This window comes from Perissodus microlepis, chromosome 11 (assembly GCF_051167445.1).
Source record: "Perissodus microlepis isolate ML-2025 ecotype Zambia chromosome 11, ASM5116744v1, whole genome shotgun sequence".
NCBI lineage: Eukaryota > Metazoa > Chordata > Actinopteri > Cichliformes > Cichlidae > Perissodus > Perissodus microlepis.
Genome location: NC_140471.1, coordinates 5,769,809 through 5,790,084, shown reverse-complemented (window position 1 = coordinate 5,790,084; position 20,276 = coordinate 5,769,809). Strand labels below are relative to the sequence as shown.

At 39.0% G+C, this 20,276-nt stretch overlaps 1 long non-coding RNA gene across 1 annotated transcript in view; it reads left to right on the top strand.

The window, feature by feature from the left end:
* The window catches only part of LOC146377117 (uncharacterized), a 31,990-nt gene extending 11,716 nt beyond the window's left edge, over positions 1-20,274 (top strand). The window contains exons 3-4 of the long non-coding RNA XR_014801606.1: positions 13,899-14,099; positions 19,178-20,274. This is a non-coding gene — a long non-coding RNA (uncharacterized LOC146377117). The remainder of the gene's footprint in view (positions 1-13,898; positions 14,100-19,177) is intronic.
* Positions 20,275-20,276: the final 2 nt, after the last annotated feature.

Below are 20,276 nucleotides of genomic sequence, written 5' to 3'. Positions count from 1 at the left end.
TGCCTGTTTGCTTCAGCCGTGTGAACATGAAGGTCACTTTCATTTGGCTTTGATTGCACTCATTTGATTGCAATAAATTTATACTTCAAGTTTCTCCTTTTCAGATGTAAACAGTTGCAGTGACACCTTGTAACCAAACTCTGTGTGAGAAAAGAAAAAAAAATGTTCCACCCGTGTCTGAATTTAATTGCACCTAATCATGGGTCCAAATTGAATAATAATATTTTTATTATATTTTATTTTTATATTTTTATTTTTATTATATTTTAATTGAATAAAATAAATTACATTTAACAAGTATAGCTCCATAAATCAATGAAAAGCATTTGCTTTTTTGTGGTTTCCACTGGTTACTCTGGTTGGCAGTCAGGTCAAGGTCACACTCTGCATGCCTCCTCTGTATAAAACTGCCTGTTTGTTCAGTCGGGCTGGTTCCACTGCTGATTAGGAGGCCACTGTGGCTGATAGTGTGAGGTGGCAGCAGGACGACTCCTCGTCCTGGAAACTTCAATGATTCAGCTGAAATGCACCAAGGCAGCTATTTTAAAGGCGACTCTAACATTCGGAATTATCCATATTTTTCCAAAGACAATGATAAAAAAAGGCAGTTATTTTAATTAGAGTCTCTTATTTTTATGCTAAGGTCTTATAAATTGTGTTTTATATATATACAAAAAAGACATAGTGACACAGTAACAAAGGACCATTATTTCCTAACATGTCTATAAAAATGAGTGGGTGATCATTTATTTTCATATATGGATAAACTGTTTTTCAATTACTCTGTGATAAGAAATGTAATTACTAACTAAATGGGTTTTTGGAGAATTTTTTTCATGAATGAATGAAGCAACATATTCATAAAGTTCATCACAGTCAGTAGGAGGTGGTTGGGGTGTATGATGGCCATACTAAGTGCTGACTAATTTATGTCCAGCAAAGCATCTTTGAAGAATAAAGATAAATAATAACCTTGTATTTTTATTATTTTTATTTTTTAAATAATATTTTCTCACATTAAAACAACTTTTTATCGCATGTTCTATTTGTAATGATTCACAGGCACACATATTATAATCTACTTGCTCCAGTGTTTTTGGAGCAAGTCAGTTTTGCCTTGCTCCAAAAGCATTAAACCTCAATTAACCAGACATCAACTGCCTTACTGCACGCTGACGTCTTTTACTTTTTAGAATTTTGATATATTCTGCTACTTTGACTTGTGGTGGAGTAGTTTATTACTTGTACCTGCTGGCAGACATAAATCCAGTTAAATTCTCTTCTGTCAACACACCCTGATGTCTACAGTGACAAAATATGATGAATAGGCTCTGGTTCTTTACACACAGTGTGAGCTACATAATGCAGTGTTGGTCAGTTCTAACATGTACACTACGAAAATGGTTTCTGCCAGCCGGCTGAGCTTCACGTCAAGCTGTCCTCTGGCGTAGCTGTGTGTCCGCTGTGACAGACCACTTTCATAAAGTCTCTGCCTGTCAGTCCATTCAGCAAATCATGCCCCACTGGAACTACTCTCCTTCCTCTAGCTCTGTTTTCTTTCTCTCTCACACACACAGATCCCTGGGGAGCTTGGCAGACATCCTACTCAGTTAACTAGAGGGATAAAGCAAACTGTCTGCACAGCTCTTGAGGAACGCCATAGCAACCTTTTCTCTCCTCCGAATAATCCCACACTCTTATCCCTGAAAGTTCTTCCTTTGCTCGAAAAATCGACACTAAACACACAACAAACTTGCTCATAAAGACCAGGAGATAATGCTCTTGTGTCTGAGAATGTTTTAATTAGTTTTGAGTTCTGGGTTGGATTCAATCAGATAATCCTGCCTCTGCTTGCGTGCACCTGCTTCGTGGCTATGAGTCACTGTATTCAATTTGCATTTGCACTCTTCGAAGCATGGAACAAATTACATAATTGCTTAAATGCTTGAATGTATTTTTTTTTCTTTTCCTTTCTCTTTTTTGTTACACAACTGGCACATCCAGCTCCTTGCACGATTAATCATTTTCATCCCTGACTTCATTTTTCTTCCATCATTTTCACATTAGGATTAATATGACAAAAGCTGTCTCCTTCACCTGGCTCAATCAGCTAAGCTATATTTCAGCCTTATTACAGATCTTATCATTTAATGTGGCCTGGAAATGACTCCAGCCACGGTGCAGCCTAAAGGTAGTTACCTCCCATTTTAAATTGCTCTGCGGGAAGGATTATAAAAGTGACACACATTCTGGGATGCTGGGCCTCAGAGTTCACACTGGAGCTAATTAGGGAAAGCAACAATTTAATCTGTGATTCGCTACCACAGGCTCTTGCAGATGACAACTCAATTTGGTGCTCTGTACACAGAGAGGAGAGAACCAGATGTGAACATTTCTCACATGTGTGTGTGACAAGAGTGCTTGTCTTCCATTCCTTTCTATCCCTCCTAACCTTCCCTCACCCTCCCTTTCTTCACCTCTGTCTCATAGCTTCCTTCCTGTCTCTTTCTGTTCCCGTCTTTCTAATTGTGGATGCCAGCTGCTTCAGAGCTTCTGCTGCTGCTGCTGTGGTGCCACGCCTGCGAAGTGTCCAGCCCAGAGTCCCTCTCTCTTTTCTCCCCCTCTCTGCAGCTGCAACAGAATAGCTCCCCCATCATGAAATTATCAGTGGCTCCATGGCCTCGCCTTGCGACACCGTGACACACCACTTTGTTGCATTGTGCCTCTTACTTGCAGGCACAGATGGTGGTATAGTTGGTGTTCTCTGTCAGAGTGCTGACACACGGTTCCTAAAAAGGAAAAGAAAAACAGCAGGGAGAGGGATGAGAGTGACAGTAAATACTGGTTAGCGCTGTCCTCTTAAAGCAAAAGGTGGGAGTCCCTCAGGTAGTCCAGCTTCCTCCCACATCCCAAAGACATCCACATTAGGCTAACTGGTGATTCTAAATCAGGATGTGCAGTAAAGTTCTGTACAGCCTACAGACTTTTAAGTGGACGCTAAGACTAGAGCAGTATATAAATACAAAGTCCGGTTCCATTTCCACACCCATAAGATGCTTTAAAATTAATTTCATTAAACAGGATGCAGCAGGGTTTAGATTAAAGGTTGCTCATCCTACCAAAAAGGCACTAATATAGGTGACATGTCAAAACATTAAGGCAGCAAAGCTCAAGAAAAGATAACAACATACCAGATTTTTCCAGTTAAATAAAGCTAATACTGCCGTTCAGCTTTTCTTTACAGTCATCTACACCGTAAAAAAAAAAATCCTAAAAAAACAGTAACATTCCGGCAGCTCGGGCGCCAAAATCACACCATAAAATAACAGAAAATAACTTGCATGAAAATACGGTTATTTTCAGTAATGACAATACAGTTTGTTGCCCTAACTTTACATGGGATTTTGCCTTTTTCAAGTGCTTTTAAACATTAAATTAGGAACAATTTAATGTGATTAAACAATGAAATTACCTATAAACAAGGTCAATGAATGCGGCAATATGAATAATAATACTTAAATGTACAGAAATATACAGTTAACAGTGGGTTTAAATAATAATGGATTGCATTCATATAGCACTTTATGAGACCCTCAAAGTGCTTTACAATTCCACTTTATAATTCCCCTCTGGCCATCACCAGTAGGTGGCAGGTGAAGTGTCTTGCCCAAGGACACAACGACCGAGAGTGTCCGATCCAGGGCTTGAACCGGCAACCTTCTGATTACAAGGCGAACTGCCAACTCTTGAGCCACGGTCGCCCTAAATAACAATAATAATAATTATTATTTGATGCAAAAAAAAAGTTTATACAAATCATTTTATATATTTTTCCATAGCATTACATTTGAATTTAACAGTTCAATCTTTCAAATAACGGACAAATATTTATGAAATTATGATACATTTGTGAATCTATTTTAACAATCTAAATATGCACAGATACAGACAGACAGATACATTTAAAAAAACAAGAAAATTGTGTTTTATTACATTTACAGTGATTTTACGTTAATTTACATTTGAAATGTAAAATCACAGTCTATTTATGTGAATTTAATGATATTCTAGAAGAACAGTACAAAACTGTAAAATACACTGTAAAATACTTTTATATTACAATTTCTTTTACAGTGTACATATATATTTAAACATTTTAGAACACTATATTTATTTAAGTCCACAGTATGCTTATAATTTGCAGAATTTGGAACTGTTTGCATTTATAGCATATATATTTCACATCTTATTATCCAGTATATTTCCATTTTTATTTTGTTTCCAGTGTTAAAATAGTAAAATATTCCAGGTCTTTTGCATTATCTTAATCTCTTTGTGCTATGCTGCATAGAAACAGCCCTGTTGCTGAGCTATTTTCCTAACTTAAACCAAAATAGTGTCCTCCTTCAGTGTAGCTCTGTAAATTATATTTGAACTGACAGAACAATCAGTATGATATCCACATCAGTTAAATTTAATTTTTTAGAGATGGTAAAGGCATTAATATAAATACAATGTGGTGTACAAATTTAAAAACTAAAGATTTGACATGTTTTTGTGAGCTCTCTAGCACAAAATGGAAAAAGATATATTTGTTAGTTGGTTTTGGTTCTTTTCTTAGGATTTGTAGGCACAAAGAAAAAAATCTCAGAGTTTTCAGAGTGCTGTGCACATGTACCTACATTTGAGCATGTGTGTTCCTGTAGCATCCTCTAAACCACAGAGACTTTGATAGCAGCCCATGCAGAGCAACAGACACAGACCAATGGCTTCCTCTAATGAGCAGACTGTTGTTGGTCTGCCGTGGGGACCCTGCTTCAGGGCTGGCACACATTGCAAGATTTTATGAACTAATTAAGCACTAAAAGTTGCCTTCTTTGACAAGAAAGTCCAGATTTTTATGCAAAGTCAAAGAAAACTACTGGGGGATGGGAAAAAAATCAGAAATTTCATTCCTATGTTTCATTTGCATTTGCAGTCATAGAGTCTGGTAAGACCTGGTTCAAGTTTAGACCAGATCTACCAGCACAGAAAGAGACAGTCTGCTGTTGATAGGTGTTAATTAATCTTCCTGAAGCTCTGCCACTGTCCTGATATGACCTGGAGATATTGCCACATTTACTTTGGAGAGAAAATGAAGGGTTAGGTAAGTATTAAAACCAAACAGCTGCTTAAATTTTAGCATGTATAGCTAATTTTGCTCCATAAAACAGCTTTCTTATGTTTAACTGACTGTTTTAAACAAAGCTGACAGGTGGATGCAAACACAAGTTACCCCTCTATGGGGATTCACCTCTTCTAATTCCAGTCACTGCATTAGGTTGTCACGTTTGTCGTGTGAGTGGCAGTTTTGATGGAATTATCAAGAGTGTGTGTTTATGCTTTGTGTAGTCTTTGTGATACCTTAAGTGCAACATTCAGAGTTTAATTATTTATGGTTTTAAATGGTCACTTTTTTCTAATTAGTTAAACATAAAGTAATGAAACCTTTCTGACCTTGAAAACTGATTCTGACTCGAGGAAAAACAAATATCAAAAAGTTCAGTTGGTGTTTTTCAGAGCATTTACATTAATGCTCTTTCCAGGTGTTTCCCACATCAATGTTAAGAGCTCCTTTGCGCTGATGATCTGCAGCACTGAAAGCGTTTTAAACACAGTTTAAATGAACAGAAAAGACAAGATAAGGATGCTGAAAATGAACCGCCAGGAAACAGACACATCCACTGGGAGAGGCTAAAAAACAATATATAGTTTTGCTTAATGCCTGTTTTTTTTTTTCCAAGATTCCCTGCAGATACATTTGTGAATAAAAGCTGAATTACCTTCCCCAAATTCTGGAGCATGAATGTTGTAAAATTAGCTGCGATGTCACAAAATCCTGCTTGCAGATCCACGTGTCAAACTCGGAGTTGAGGTGAGCACAGAGGAATGTTCCCTTCTTCAGCAGATGAAGATGTGGAAACAGCCCTCTGGTGTCAAACTCTACAACATCATAGTGACAAAAACATATTTTTGGTGAGTATCAAAAGGAATTTCCTCTGAGATCAGGCTCTGTCACTACATTTTGAACATGCGGTACCAGTCACTCAGCCCGGGGATTGTTCCAAATTCCTCGATCCTATTAGATGACGCATGTCAGGAAGTCACATTTTGCATTTCCTAAGCTGTAAATGCAGCTCAATCTGTAGATCAGCTACATTTTTCTGTGACTCATGAGAAGACTGCAACTTTAACTGTGCAGCTCCTTTCAAGCAGCAATGGAGTTCACCTCCACGTTTCCCTCCTCGCTCTGGGAATCTGAAAAGACGTTAGATTGGCAGGTCGGGCTGCTGTCAGTATCTGTCTCCGTCACCTGTCCTGCTCGGCAGCCAGCTGCTCCGCCTGTGATAAGACTGGAGTTTATTCTGAGGCTGAAAATACCGGACTCAGTCTGGCTGCGTGCCGATCGCCTAGCCTCTCTGTCTTCTCACAAACCAGATTACAGATTTCTCACTGTCGTTCAGTCGGCCGTGATGAGGGTGAACGAGCTTGTTTGTAAATTCCTTTTGTGTTTTTTTTTCTTTTAATTTTTTTGAATTCATAGCTGAGAAACAGTTTTGTTTCTACACTCTCATCCTGTCACTAAAGTTGAATAATGGATTTGATTCACAGTTAAATCTTAAAATAGGAAAACATCTGCTTGAGCAATGAACAGGCCTTTAATGGCGGTACGCTGGAATCAAAAGATTCTGGTTATGCTTTAAACTGACATATTTATAAAAAAGAATGCGACTTAATGAATGACTGGGTTAATGCAGAATTCCTGCTGCTCTCCTCATTTCTCACAAGTGTCAGCTACCTTCAGCTCCTCGTTCTCCTCCTCCTCCTCCTTCTGAAATGAATGATGTTAAATCAGTGATGCCAATGTCAGCCACTGCCTGCATGACTGATCTGAATAAAATGGGCAAGGATCCATTAGGAAACAAAAAGCTTGCTTTTATCCAGCAGGCACTCTCTGTTTCTCCTCTCCATCTTCTGTCTTCCCCACACTCCCCTCTGCGTAATGCAGCGTAAGCACAGCTGTCTAAAAGCAGCATGAAGGATAGACGTCTCTTACAGGAGCTGAGGGAAGAAGGAAGGAGGTGGGGAAGGCTTGGACTCTACCTCTTCAAAGACTATCAGAAGTATCACTTGAAGCTCTTTTCTCAACTGAGTGGTACTGAGGTTAGTGAGGGTGCTTTCTGCCTTTGCAGCTAACCTGCAAACTGTTCTGATGGTTGTCAAACCACATCTTAACTAATACATACGAAGGTGTCACAACTCGTTATTAAAGACACAGAGTTGTTGTCTCTGTTGTCTTTAGTTTACAGGGGAAAGAGTTAAGCCCAAACCTTTAATAACAACTTTGATGATAACATGAACCTACGCGGTATTTTTAATAACCAAAGCTTTAATTGTCCTATTAGACCATGGGAAATCTTTCTCTAAAGTTAAGTTCAGTCAGGACCACCCATCTGTCAAAGGCAGGTTGTTATTTCTATTCTGGGACCCCCGCCCCCATCCTTCCATGGAAAGCATAAGGCAGAGAGTGCAGCAGATAGACCCCAGCACACAACAGGACTGTCCTTAATTATTCTGATTAAGTCAGGTGCAGCAGAAAGGGAGGAGCTGGGTTGCAAAGTGGTATGCAAACACCTGCTGTAGCAGTGGACAGACTGAGGGAGCTTAAATAACACAGCCACTAGGAGATTTATTAGTAGGATGTCAGTCAGTAGTATTGCATTGTGGGCTGGCACTGAGATCTGTCAGGACAGTGGTGAAGCTTGACCTTTTGGCCTGCCTGACCTAAAGCTCTGTCAAGGGCTGGAAATTTCAAAGCCTGGGATTCAGACCATAAAACCGAAGTTAGTTGCATTCAGTAAAATGTTTAAATGCAAAAAAAATCAGGAATATTCAATATAAAAATGAAAACCACAGAAGAGCTGCCAGCCTTGCAGAAGAGAGGCACCAAGAGGGTTTTGTCCTCTGTATCTGTCTGTTCCCATTCTAACCATCAACCCCCCAGCAAAACGTCAGTGACCACCTCAGGCAGACAGCTGAGGCTTGATATAAAGAGAGATACACTGTAAAACAAATTGTAATATAAAAGTATTTTACTGTGTATTTTACAGTTTTGTACTGTTCTTCTAGAATATCATTAAATTCACATAAATAGACTGTGATTTTACATTTCAAATGTAAATTAACGTAAAATCACTGTAAATGTAATAAAACATAATTTTCTTGTTTTTTAAATGTATCTGTCTGTACATTTGCATATTTAGATTGTTAAAATACATTCACAAATGTATCATAATTTCATAAATATTTGTCCGTTATTTGAAAGATTGAACTGTTAAATTCAAATGTAATGCTATGGAAAAATATATAAAATGATTTGTATAAACTTTTTTTACATCAAATAATAATTATTATTATTGTTATTTAGGGCGAGCGTGGTTCAAGAGTTGGGAGTTCACCGGTTCGAGCCCCGGCTCGGACACTCTCGGTCGTTGTGTCCTTGGGCAAGACACTTCACCTGCCACCTACTGGTGATGGCCAGAGGGGAATTATAAAGTAGAATTGTAAAGCGCTTTGAGGGTCTCATAAAGCGCTATATGAATGCAATCCATTATTATTTAAACCAACTGTTAACTGTATATTTCTGTACATTTAAGTATTATTATTCATATTGCCACATTCATTGACCTTGTTTATTGGTAATTTCATTGTTTAATCACATTAAATTGTTCCTAATTTAATATTTAAAAGCACTTGAAAAAGGCAAAATCCCATGTAAAGTTAGGGCAACAAACTGTATTGTCATCACTGAAAATAACCGTATTTTCATGGGAAAGTTATTTTCTGTTATTTTATGGTATTATTTTGGCGCCCCAGCTGCTGGAATATTATGTTTTTTTAGGATTTTTTTTTTTATGGTGTACGTCGCAATAGGCCTAGGCTGCTGGGGCTTCCCATGATGCACTGAGTGTTTCTTCTTCATTCACTACGTGTCTATACACGTGCAGTTAATCATTAGTTATCAGTAGTCGCTGGCTCTTTTACATAGCGTGTCTTTGTCCTGTCCTTCCTCCCATCACCCCCAACAGATCGTGGCAGAAGGCAACCCGTCGTGAGCCTTGTTCTGGTGGCGGTTTCTTCCTGTTTAAGGGGAGTTTTTCCTTCCCACCATTTCCAGGGGTTCTAATTGTTTCATCACTAGAGTTATCACTCAGATATTTAAGGTCTTAACCTGTCTTAACCAGTAAATTACCTTGGCATTGTTGTCATAAACAGACATTTTTTTAAGACTCCAGTGATTAGCAAATTTTACACCAGGTGGAGGCATAGTGTGTTGCCACAAAAGGCATGATAGAAAAGCTTAATAAATAATGTGAAGAAAAAATATTAGATATATAAAACTAAAGCTGTTTAGATATCTTTACTTTGCATATTAGATATGTAAAGTAAAGAAAACTATTAAAGAAATGTTCCCATTCTAACCATCAACCCCCCAGCAAAACGTAATAAGACATGAGAAAGGAAAAAAAACCCAAAAAACAAGCTTGTGCCCACATAAACGCAAAGCAGGAGATGAAGCATAGCTGAATATGTTTCCAAACCAACTTCATTTTAAGCCAAAGACTAGAAAATATGGTGAAGCATATCTTCCCTTTGGCTTCACCTGCACAAGTGCCAAGGTAGGTCTCCCCTGCATAATTGGTCTTTCCTTCGTCGGGAGCAGCGCTGGGCTTTCCAAATCACGGACAAACTGTATCCCACATTCTTGATTTTTAGTTCACAAACACTTCTTATAATGACTAACAACTCCTGACATTTTGGAGATGTTAGCTCTTTATACAGTAAAGTTACAGTGGGATACAAATAATATCAGGCTGATCCTGCCACGATTTGTTCCCCCTGTCTAAATCACGGACAAACAGTATCCTACAGCTGTTTATGTTTTTAAACCCATTTTGCACAGAGAGGCATTTTTTGAAAAATGTATTGATAGCAATGTTGAATATTATTACACAGGAAAAAAACAACTACACGTAAAATAATTACATCGTGACGCCTCTGCCTTTCTAAACAGAGGGACAGTAACTGCGTGTGTATATGTAAGCGTGTAAAAACTGAAGATAATCAGATTAACAGTAACAGTATTTTGTCTCTATTTGCCATTCTGCAATTCATCTCATGTAAACAATAACGTGTGCACAGCGTGACGTGCAAAAAGACACATACCTTTGACGTTGCGTGATGAACCCTGTATTCCTCGTCCACACGTAAACGCATAAAAGGAGTTTTAAAAAATCTCAGTTTTCGGTGATTCGAAACGCTGTTTACGTGTGGACGAAACAGCTGCGTTTTCAGAAATACCCGTGTAGGTGTGGACGTAGTGTAAAAGAGTTAGTAGTTTATTTTCTTACTACCTGTAAGTTATTGCAGATTTCTTGTATTTGCTTAATTGTTTACTAAATGTTTGAGGTGTGAAATAAACCGCAATGGAGCAAAACATGGGTGTGTGTGGTTGGAGGATGTGTTTGTGCGTGAGTGCGTGTGCGTGTGCGTGCGCGCGCGGGGGGGGAGGCAGCTCTGTTTGCTGCTCTCTTAATGCATCTGTTGTTTCAATTCTTAGCAGATGTCAAAATATTAGAAGTTCCTAATATTACAACGAAGTATTGGTTTAACACTGGATCATTCACTACAGGGAAACCTCCACCACCCTCACTTTCTGCCTCTGTATACACACTAACAGCATTGGCACTGAACAACTGTACACACACTGATGTGTACGGACAAATACATATGAGCCTTTTCTGACAAAGTGCACTGCGATCCACTTTTTCACAAGCTCTGTGCAGTCGTATGTGTGACTCGGTCCAAATGAACTGGTGATGTAAAGGCTGCTGAGAGAGTTGGGTGGTAAAGCTTAAAATCATTCTGGACAGTCAGAGAAGGAAAGAGTTCTGGAGTCATGCACTTGGATGTTTCAAAGGAAAAGGAAAGATCCTGTGAGCTGTGGTAAAATATGAAAGGTTTTCAGACTTGCTGGAACATAAAACAAAACAGAAATCAATGGAAGCTTTTAAAAAAGTCATTGCCCAAAATCTTCAAACTGAAATGCTAGATCTAAACTGTGTTTCCTCCAATAGCGTTTTGTGACTGAACTGTGACTGAGCTTCCCCCTCTATTTCCACACGCACACACACACAGCTTTCTCCGGCTCCTAATCCCTCAGGCTAGTTTTGATTGTTACTTAAATCTCTGTGTTCCTTCCCTCTGAAAAGACAAAAAAATCCCCCCACATTTTGCACTTCTTTTCCTCCTTCCTCACTCAAGTGTTTCTATCCATTATGCGCAGTGACATTATTTGTCTGAAGGACACTAGCGTTGAGCCAAGAGGCTTCCGCTGGGCTGGCCGAGGCGTTTAATTGAAACCGTAAAAGAACTTTCTTTTGGCACAAAAGCCCTTATGTGTGCTTTGTCACAATTAGATTGACCAGAAAGGCCAGCAGACCTGATAAAAAGGGATTAGAAAAAATGCTGGGATATTATGTTCAGCGTGACATGGCCGCTTGTGGGAGAATTAGTGCAGGCCTGACACGTCCTGGATTAGTCAGGCAAAAGGACAAACCTGTGATTAATGGAGTGGTCAGAGGCTACACTTACAACCCAGTTTCACAACACCTCCTGCACACCTCCCATGGTATTGTAAACTGTCCCTCTCGACTGCTGTCCAGCACAGCACCTCAGAACAGCAGGGGGCAACTTCATCCTGTGAGGTCGCCCGCTGTGAGGGTGCAGAGTTTGGCCTAAAGGGGGCGACACAGTCAGGTTGCCAGGAAAATCTGTTACGTCAAACAGCCCAGTGTAGTCAGCCCCAGTCAGCAGGGCCCAAACCGGTGGAGTGAGGTGCCCCCACCCCCAGACCAAAATATGATTTATGCCAACATGGATGGTCCAGGAAAAGATCAGATTTGACCATCCTCAATAAATCACATTGTTCTATTAGATTTACAATATGGATAAATATACAATATAGATGCAGTGCCCAGGTCCACAGTTACCACACACTGATGGTGACCTAGGCTAATATAATACATTATAATACAACAGCATGTTCTATACTTTGTTATTATTTTGCCACATTATTTTATTATGACTTTTTTTTTACATGCATTACAGTAACAAATTATTACCTTTTAAATATATAACAATTAGAATACAAAAACACACATTTATGAACAGCTATAATTATCATAACAAAGTAAACTTGATATTTATTCCTAAACAGAGAAACAAAATTTTCTAAACAATGAAACACATATTTGTAAAATTGATATTTGTTTATTTAATGCATGTCCAACACGTTCTCACTCCCAAAGTGTAACATTTTAGGCTAGGTGACAAATCGTCGGTCTATTTGGGTTTTTCACCTGCCCCTTGTTGGTCAAGGTAAATCAAGTAATAACCAAAACATTTTTTACAATGATTGGGCTTTGAGCGTGATTTTAAAACTTTGGTACAGTATTTTGTAAAAGTTTATAGTACCAGGAAATGTGGAGGTTTTGATCAGGTCTTAGGTGCCGTAAAGATTTCATTTAGCTCACATCTTGTTATAAATGTTAGTCCGCTCCAGGAATAAAGGCAACCTGTCTGTTAGGACAGCCAGCGGTTTAAATGACAGTATAGGGGGAAACAAAGATTTTAAGAATTCACGTTTATGTTAGCACAATAAACTGATACACTTCAGTTAATGTAGCAACAAGACAATCAGAGCACTTTTTAAATAAGAAATTCTCTCAAGTTGACAGATAAAACAACACACACAGTTTAATTGAGTGAACACCATCATGAGGACAGATACTTCCTTCTACAGTATGAAGCCTTGGGGTGAAGTGCCTACTTAGGCGAAATATTTTGGGTAACTGCCAAAGTGCCCAAGTGCCGTTTAAGATGGCAAGCATTTGGATTTTTAACAGAGCTCTGTGGGAGAGCTGACTAAAGGCATCCCATTAATAACAGAAATATAAATACTGCACATGACACATCCCAGATCTGACTAGCTGCTGCCATAAATAAGAAGAATCAAGCACACAGTTATAAAAGAGGAACAAAAGAGCCTGGCACAGCATGACAGACTCACCAAACACCCACATTTTAGTGGTCAGGAGTTCAGGTTTTTCCCTTTGATGCCCGAATGGCTGAACTTTGATTAACAGTAATATTTTTATGTTTTGGATTTTGATACCAAAGTATCAGGACACAAATTGGATGGCATTCTTCATATTTCATAGACTGACAAATTCTATCTAACTCTATTTTGCTCCTGGCTCTTAAATGTCATGACTCTTTAGGACCCGGTCATTGCACAATTGCACAAAGCCTGTACACAATTCTGTTAACAATTCCAACATACAGACATACCAGGAAACTGATTTTCCTAACATGCCCTGTTATACTGAAGCCCTGCATGCAGATCATTTTCCTGTAAACCTACTTTACAGTGACATTACTCTGAGCTTTGGTACACAGCGGGCTGCTTCAAGGTGGATTAAGGCTTGCCGCTGTGAAACCAAAGTTATTCTCAGCTCCATCATGGCCCTAACCTCAATTCCAAAGCACTTTAAAAATAGGCAATAAATAGAGCACTGTTACATCCAAGGACCCTGCTTAGCATTTCACTTTGCAGTCACACACTTTTTTTTTTTGGCTAAAGATGTGTTTATGTAGCTGAGTCCTGTGTGATGTTTAAGGCTGTCCTTGGGTCACAACCTGCTTATTCAACTTTAATTCTCAAACACTACATTTGCATTGAAAGCTAATCCTCCAGCATGAAATTAATGTTCCTGTTTCTGCCTCATTATCTGCAGGTTAAGTCGTGGTGTGTGCAAGCTGCCAGCATCAGATCATTGTCCTCAAAGTGTGGGGGCAAGAAGGAAAGATGTTGGGTGCCCCCCGGTGGAGACTGTGTACTGTGTGCAAAGTGCTCCCCACTCTCCTTTCAGTGTTTGTTAGTTAATCACCATCTGCTGCTGCTGCAGTTAGTTGTATAGCAAGAGTGGAGAGGAAAGGTGAGTATTCTCAGTCAACCAGCTTCTCGTGCAAATAAATGGTTTTAATGGCTCCACAGTGTGATGAACAAAAAAGCTTCAAAAATACTGGTTGACAGTTTGACTTGGTCCTGTCACTGAAGATTAGCTTCCATTAGCTACCACAGCACTGATGGGTGGGGAGGGTCAGCTGGTGTTGTGAATCAGGCCGCTGAAGTGTCACGCACGGCTTTTTCACAACACCAGGGTTCCTCCCTACTACTTCCTGCTAGGACACATCCACCACATGTCTCTGCACAATGCTGTACATTAGAATACAGCAAAACACAAAGTGTAAATGTACGAGTTACTAACAAGTTTTTAAGGAATGTCATTTCATTGTTAAACAGTAAATAACTATTAACTTGTGACTTATTACCAATAGTATCGTGTTACCTACCAGCTTTGGAACAGTTTGCTATTATCACTATCATCTACACTGTTGTGCCCTTTTGAAACTGAAAATTTTTTTTTTATATATATATATAGGTATATTTTCTTGCCATGTTACACACTAAACTATTTAGACTATGGATCGTAATCTACTTTACAACTTTTGGACTTTGCAAAAGTCTTGGGCCACCCTACATTTCATTGCAATTCTAACAAGCTTGAAAGTCAATCCTTGCTTTGAGCACATTTATTCTTCAACACAGCATGAACTCTCTTAGACAAGCTTTCTTGTCATTTGTTGATAACTTTAGGCTCATTGAATGACATTACAAGCTCTTCTCTGGATGCTGGCTGTCTTTTGTTCTGCACTATCATTCTTTCAACATGATCCCACACTTCAGTGAACAGTAGATGGATCACCAGGTGTCAGGTGCATCTCTCAGGTTCTGTATTAGGTCTTTGTTGGATTTGTTCCAGTTATTTAAGGGCATGACTTTCAGAATCAGTTTAACTGTTTCAGCCCTGCCACTTATGTTTTTGTGCTCTGCTTGTCCAGTTTCCTCAGATTTTTACAGGACACACTTTACCGCCTCTCATGTCAAGCTTTCACCACCTCTGGAAATATTATTTTCTGTCTGTCAAATTGTATTTTATTTGGCATTTTTCATAGTTTTCAATAAAGAAACAGGGTGGGAGGTTATAATAATAATATGTCTGCGCAAAATAGGTTCATTGCTAAGTTGTCTGTTGTGTGTAGACACAACAATGGTTTTTCACTTGTACCTTTTTAGACAAGTGTCTTAAAAACATTCAAAAAATTCAGAAATCCAAAAATTCAGAAAATGATCCAGTGCAATGTCTGAAGAAAAGCTTTGAGAGACTTTCAGAAAGCCTGGAAAACAAAGAAAGAAAAATAAAATAAAAATAAAAAAATAAAAACCAAAAATGGAAGTCTAGCAAATTGAAAGCAAAATATCAGGAAATGAGGGGTGGCTAGAGACTTTTTGTATATATTTTTGTAACTCTTTTTTCTTCTCTGAAATGCTTGTAGGGTTGCTTCATGCAAGACTGTCAGTTTATTCTGAATGTCCTGGTGTAAGTAGCATTGCATAAGAGTGTAAAGAATAAAAGAATGATTTTGAACAAATTCATTTGTTAATTGATCTAAAGTCATTGGGAGTTTCTTTCATTTTCTACTTTTTTCATTTACTATAAGACAATCAATTTCACATTTAACATTTCTTAGAATAGAGACAAGCATGTTCCTCAGCATTTACTTTCATAGCAGTCTTGTATTGTCTTTTCATTTAATTTGTATTGCTACAGTACAGTCATGGCATAAAGAAAGTCAGTTTTAAGAGTTTTCATATCAAGGCACAATAAAAACTCATCTGGTCATCTATAGACCTCAGTTAACACATTAAATGTTAAAGCTCATGACAGTGCAATTAGAAAAAACTAAACTGACTTGTTAGGAATGGTTTCCAGGATGCTTGTTCTCGCTAAAAATGAAGATCGCAATACAGCTTAGATTTGCAAAGTTACATCTGTTACATCTGCAATTAACAAGATTTCTGGAACAGTAATGTTTGGACAGACAAGTGGACGTGGTTGACCATAATGCACAGTGGGGCTACAACCAACCACAACAGTTTTTTTTTTTTTGTGTGTGTGTGTTACTGTTCACTGGGATTGGGAACCACTGGACAGTATAAGGCAGGGGTGGGCAATTCCAGGCCCTGAGGGCCGGTGTCCTGCAGGTTTTAGATCTCACCTTGGGTCAACACACCTGAATCACATGATTAGTTTGTTACCAGGCCTCTGGAGAACTTCAGGACATGTTGAGGACCTAAGTTAGCCATTTAAATCAGCTGTGTTGGTTCAAGGACACATCTAAAACCTGCAGGGACACCGGCCCTCGAGGCCTGGAGTTGCCCACCCCTGGTATAAGGGAAAGAAAGAAAGCGAGTGGCCTTCTTTAAGTTTCTTGAAAACATTTCACCTCTCTGTCTGCTTCTTCAGTTCTAAAACCTTTGATTTTAAAGCCCTCCATGGCCTAGCCCCATCTTATCTCTCTGAACTGCTACAGCCTTATATGCCCACCTGCTCTCTGATCAGATGATCAGCTGTTCCTGAATGTACCCAGGACTGAGTGTAAACTTAGAGGAGATCATGCTTTTGCTGTAGCAGCTCCAAAACTGTGGAATGATCTGCCTGTAGAGATTAGAAAGGCTCTTCTCTGCCTGCTTTTAAATCGCTTCTGAAAACGCATCTCTTCACCTTGGCCTTGGCGCCTTGTGAGATGTTGGTTTTAGTTTATTATTATTTCAACTGTTTAAGTTGATTCCATGCTGTTTTACCTTGTTTTTTAATAAAGGGCTGTTTTAATTTTATATATTATGTGTTTTATTTTTTGCTGTTTTGTTTTATTCTATTGTTCTTAACTTATTTACTGTACAGCCCTTTGGTCCTGTACTGGGTATTTTATAGCACTTTATAAAAGTTGGATTTGATTTGATTGGATCAGAAACCCAGTGTTGGTGAGTCCCAGGTATTTAATCCCTAGTAGGAGTTGTCCCTTAAGAGGGTCATTGACCCACTATTCATCATGTGCCTCACCACATGCGCCAAGGTGTGAAAAAGGGTGTGGGTCATTATCAGCAGAGGCTTTGGGTGAAGAAATTGTGAGACCTTACCTCACCCTATCATATGACCCATTCAGATCACCTGACACAAGATGTGAATGGGGATTGAGGTGCCTGGAAAGGCATCTCAAGAGTAGGTGGCTGATAGTTGGTGTTATTTGTGTCACCTGTGGTTTAATGCTCTGGTGGGCCAGATATGCTGTATATGTACTAGAGATTTAAGACACAAATCCATGTGTCTAATTAATAAAGCCAATCTATTTGACTGGATATTATTGAGTCTATTTTACAGTGAACTACTGACATTAATTTTTTTAAAATTCTAAAACTATAAAGAAAAAAATATCATAACTGTTTCTTGTGCTAGCAGAAGAACAAACACATTTTAAATGTTACATTTAAGACATAGTCTTAGTCATTAAGCAAATCTGCCGCGATCTTAGTGAACAACGCCAGCTGTCAGATTCATGAAGAATGTGCATTTATCTCAACGGGACTCATGGGGAACTTCAGACAATGCCTGGACTGTCAGTCTGCACATCGACTGCTTGGAGCAGAGCATGTGTCTTTGCAGCCACTCTCAATCTAGACCAGGTGCGGGGGAACTCCAGGCCTCAAGGGCCAGTGTCCTGCAGGTTTTAGATGTGTCCTTGATCCAACACAGTTTATTTACAGTTTTTCTCAGTTGCTTTGGTGCTTTTCTCAGATCAGAAAATTCTCAAAACCATTAGTGCAACCTCCACAACATTTAGTCATTTGTACACATCATAGTTGCAATTTCTCCTTCCTCTGAACAAATTGCAAATGCTCTTGTACATGTATCAGTTGCTTTCATACAATTCTCTGCCGTTTTATAACATTATCATTTGCTTATGTCATGTCAGTCAAAATGAACTCTACTTTCGGATGCTGAATAGTCGTTCCCAATAAAACTAATAGACTTCATTTCATTGCTGGAGTCATTACATACAAAATTGTTGACTTAGTTATCAAATTCTGCCCAGAAAATTGTATACCTTTTGTTATTATTTTTCCTGGAAATGTCTCCTAAATAGAACAATTTCTCTCAGGTGAACTTCAGCTTTCACTGATGAGGAGGTGTGGAAAGTATTAGTTGTAACCAATGACAAGCCACTTGTTCACAGTCACTCATGGATCAATCCCATGAACCCTCAATTGGCAAGCATATATGAACCGAGCAGGACATAGTGTGTACCATTTCTACAATTCTGTCACACAGAAATGTAAGGTCAGCATCGTGGAGGATGGGTGAGGATGCGGGGGGGACAAAACAGGGGAAGAGGGAAAAGATGCCAAATACAGGCAGATTCCTAATTAAATTAGGGCAACACTTGTTGACCATGTTGTCAATCACGGCCTCACAATGGATGAGGCTGGTCGGAGGGTATTGGAAGAACCACTGTGAATTTAATCATTTAAACATTTCGTAGGGAGAACAGGTATGTATAGTATTGGACAGTAATCCAACATCTCTTAATATCTCATGTTTAGTGTACATTATTGTAATTTTACTGTAATCTGCACCACAACGGATTGAAAGACAACCTCGCAGAGGTAGAAGAGGGCCCTTTTTTAACCCGCAGCAAGATGAAGCCATTTGTGCAATGGTGATTGCAAACAATGCAATAAAGTTGAAAGAAATTCAAAGCGCTGTCATAGAGGATAACGGTGTATTTGGCAATATTAGATTTGTGTCAATTGCAACAATTGACAGAGTGCTCAAGACAAAAGAAATACACATGAAACAATTGTACAAAGTGCCATTTGAACGGAACAGTGAAAGAGTGAAGGACATCCGTCACCAGTATGTATAGGTAAAACATGTCTTCAATGTATACTCTAATGTTCAGCACTGTAAACTGTTTTACTTTGTGTAGTTTCATGCAGTAGACTAGCAATTCTGTATATATATTCACAGAACATACAAAATGCATTATGTTACACAGGAAAAGTTGTTACAGTTCTCTCTCTCTCTCTCTCTCTCTCTCTCTCTCTCTGAAGCTGGAAGCCAGGGAACCACTGCACACATTAATATACTTTGATGATGCAGGTTTCAATCTGGCCAAAGGCAGAAGGCGTGGAAGAAATCGCATTGGACAGAGAGCAACCACTGATGTCCCAAGCCGGCGCGGAGGGAATGTTACAATGTGTGCAGCCATCTCAGACAATGGCATTCTCACCCATATTCCCCTTCTTGGCCCATACAATACACAACATCTCCTGACTTTTTTAGACACTCTTTACAGGGACATAGTCCCTGGGAATGAGAGGGGTGGAGGCCAACTCAACAAGTATGTTGTTGTGTGGGATAATGTCAGTTTTCACTACTCACATCTGGTCAGACAGTGGTTTGCAGCACATGACAGAATGCTGGTTCAATATCTCCCTCCCTACTCCCCATTCCTTAATCCGATAGATGAGTTTTTCTCTGCCTGGAGGTGGAAGTTTTATGACTGGCATTCACATGTGCAAATGGCCCTGCTAGCAGCCATGGATGCAGCATGTGACAACATCACAGCAGAGTCATGGAGAGGGTGGAGCATTTTCTTGAGCATTTTCAGGTAGTGTCACCAAGTTCTGACCTTTTTTTGCATTGGAAAACACTGAGAGAATACTGTACACTGTCATAATGAAAACATGACAAGCCATTTGACTTCTTGTTCATAAAGATGGTGTCACGACTTCTCATTTTGATGACACTGGCAGTTTCATTGACATGAATACTTGCTTTTGAGGAATGGATTATCGATTTTGAGCAAGTGACCTGCTTTTGCAGGTTATCCACTAGGTTTTGCAGTTTGCACCAATTGTTTTGAGAAGTACACTAAGTGCTGTGCAAATGTTAATAGTGATGTGAGAAACGCACCAAAGTGACTGTAAATGGCGTAATTACCTCCTCAACATGTTTTGGAGTTCTCCAGAGGCCTGGTAATGAACTAATCATTTGATTAAGGAATGACATACTATAAGAGTGAATTTTTCAGGAGTGAATAAATGACTAATGGCTAAAGAAACAGTATTTGTATATGTCTCTCGTATTATTAACATTCATAAAATAACATTTTGTATTTCTCATAAAATAAAAGACGTATTCGTAATA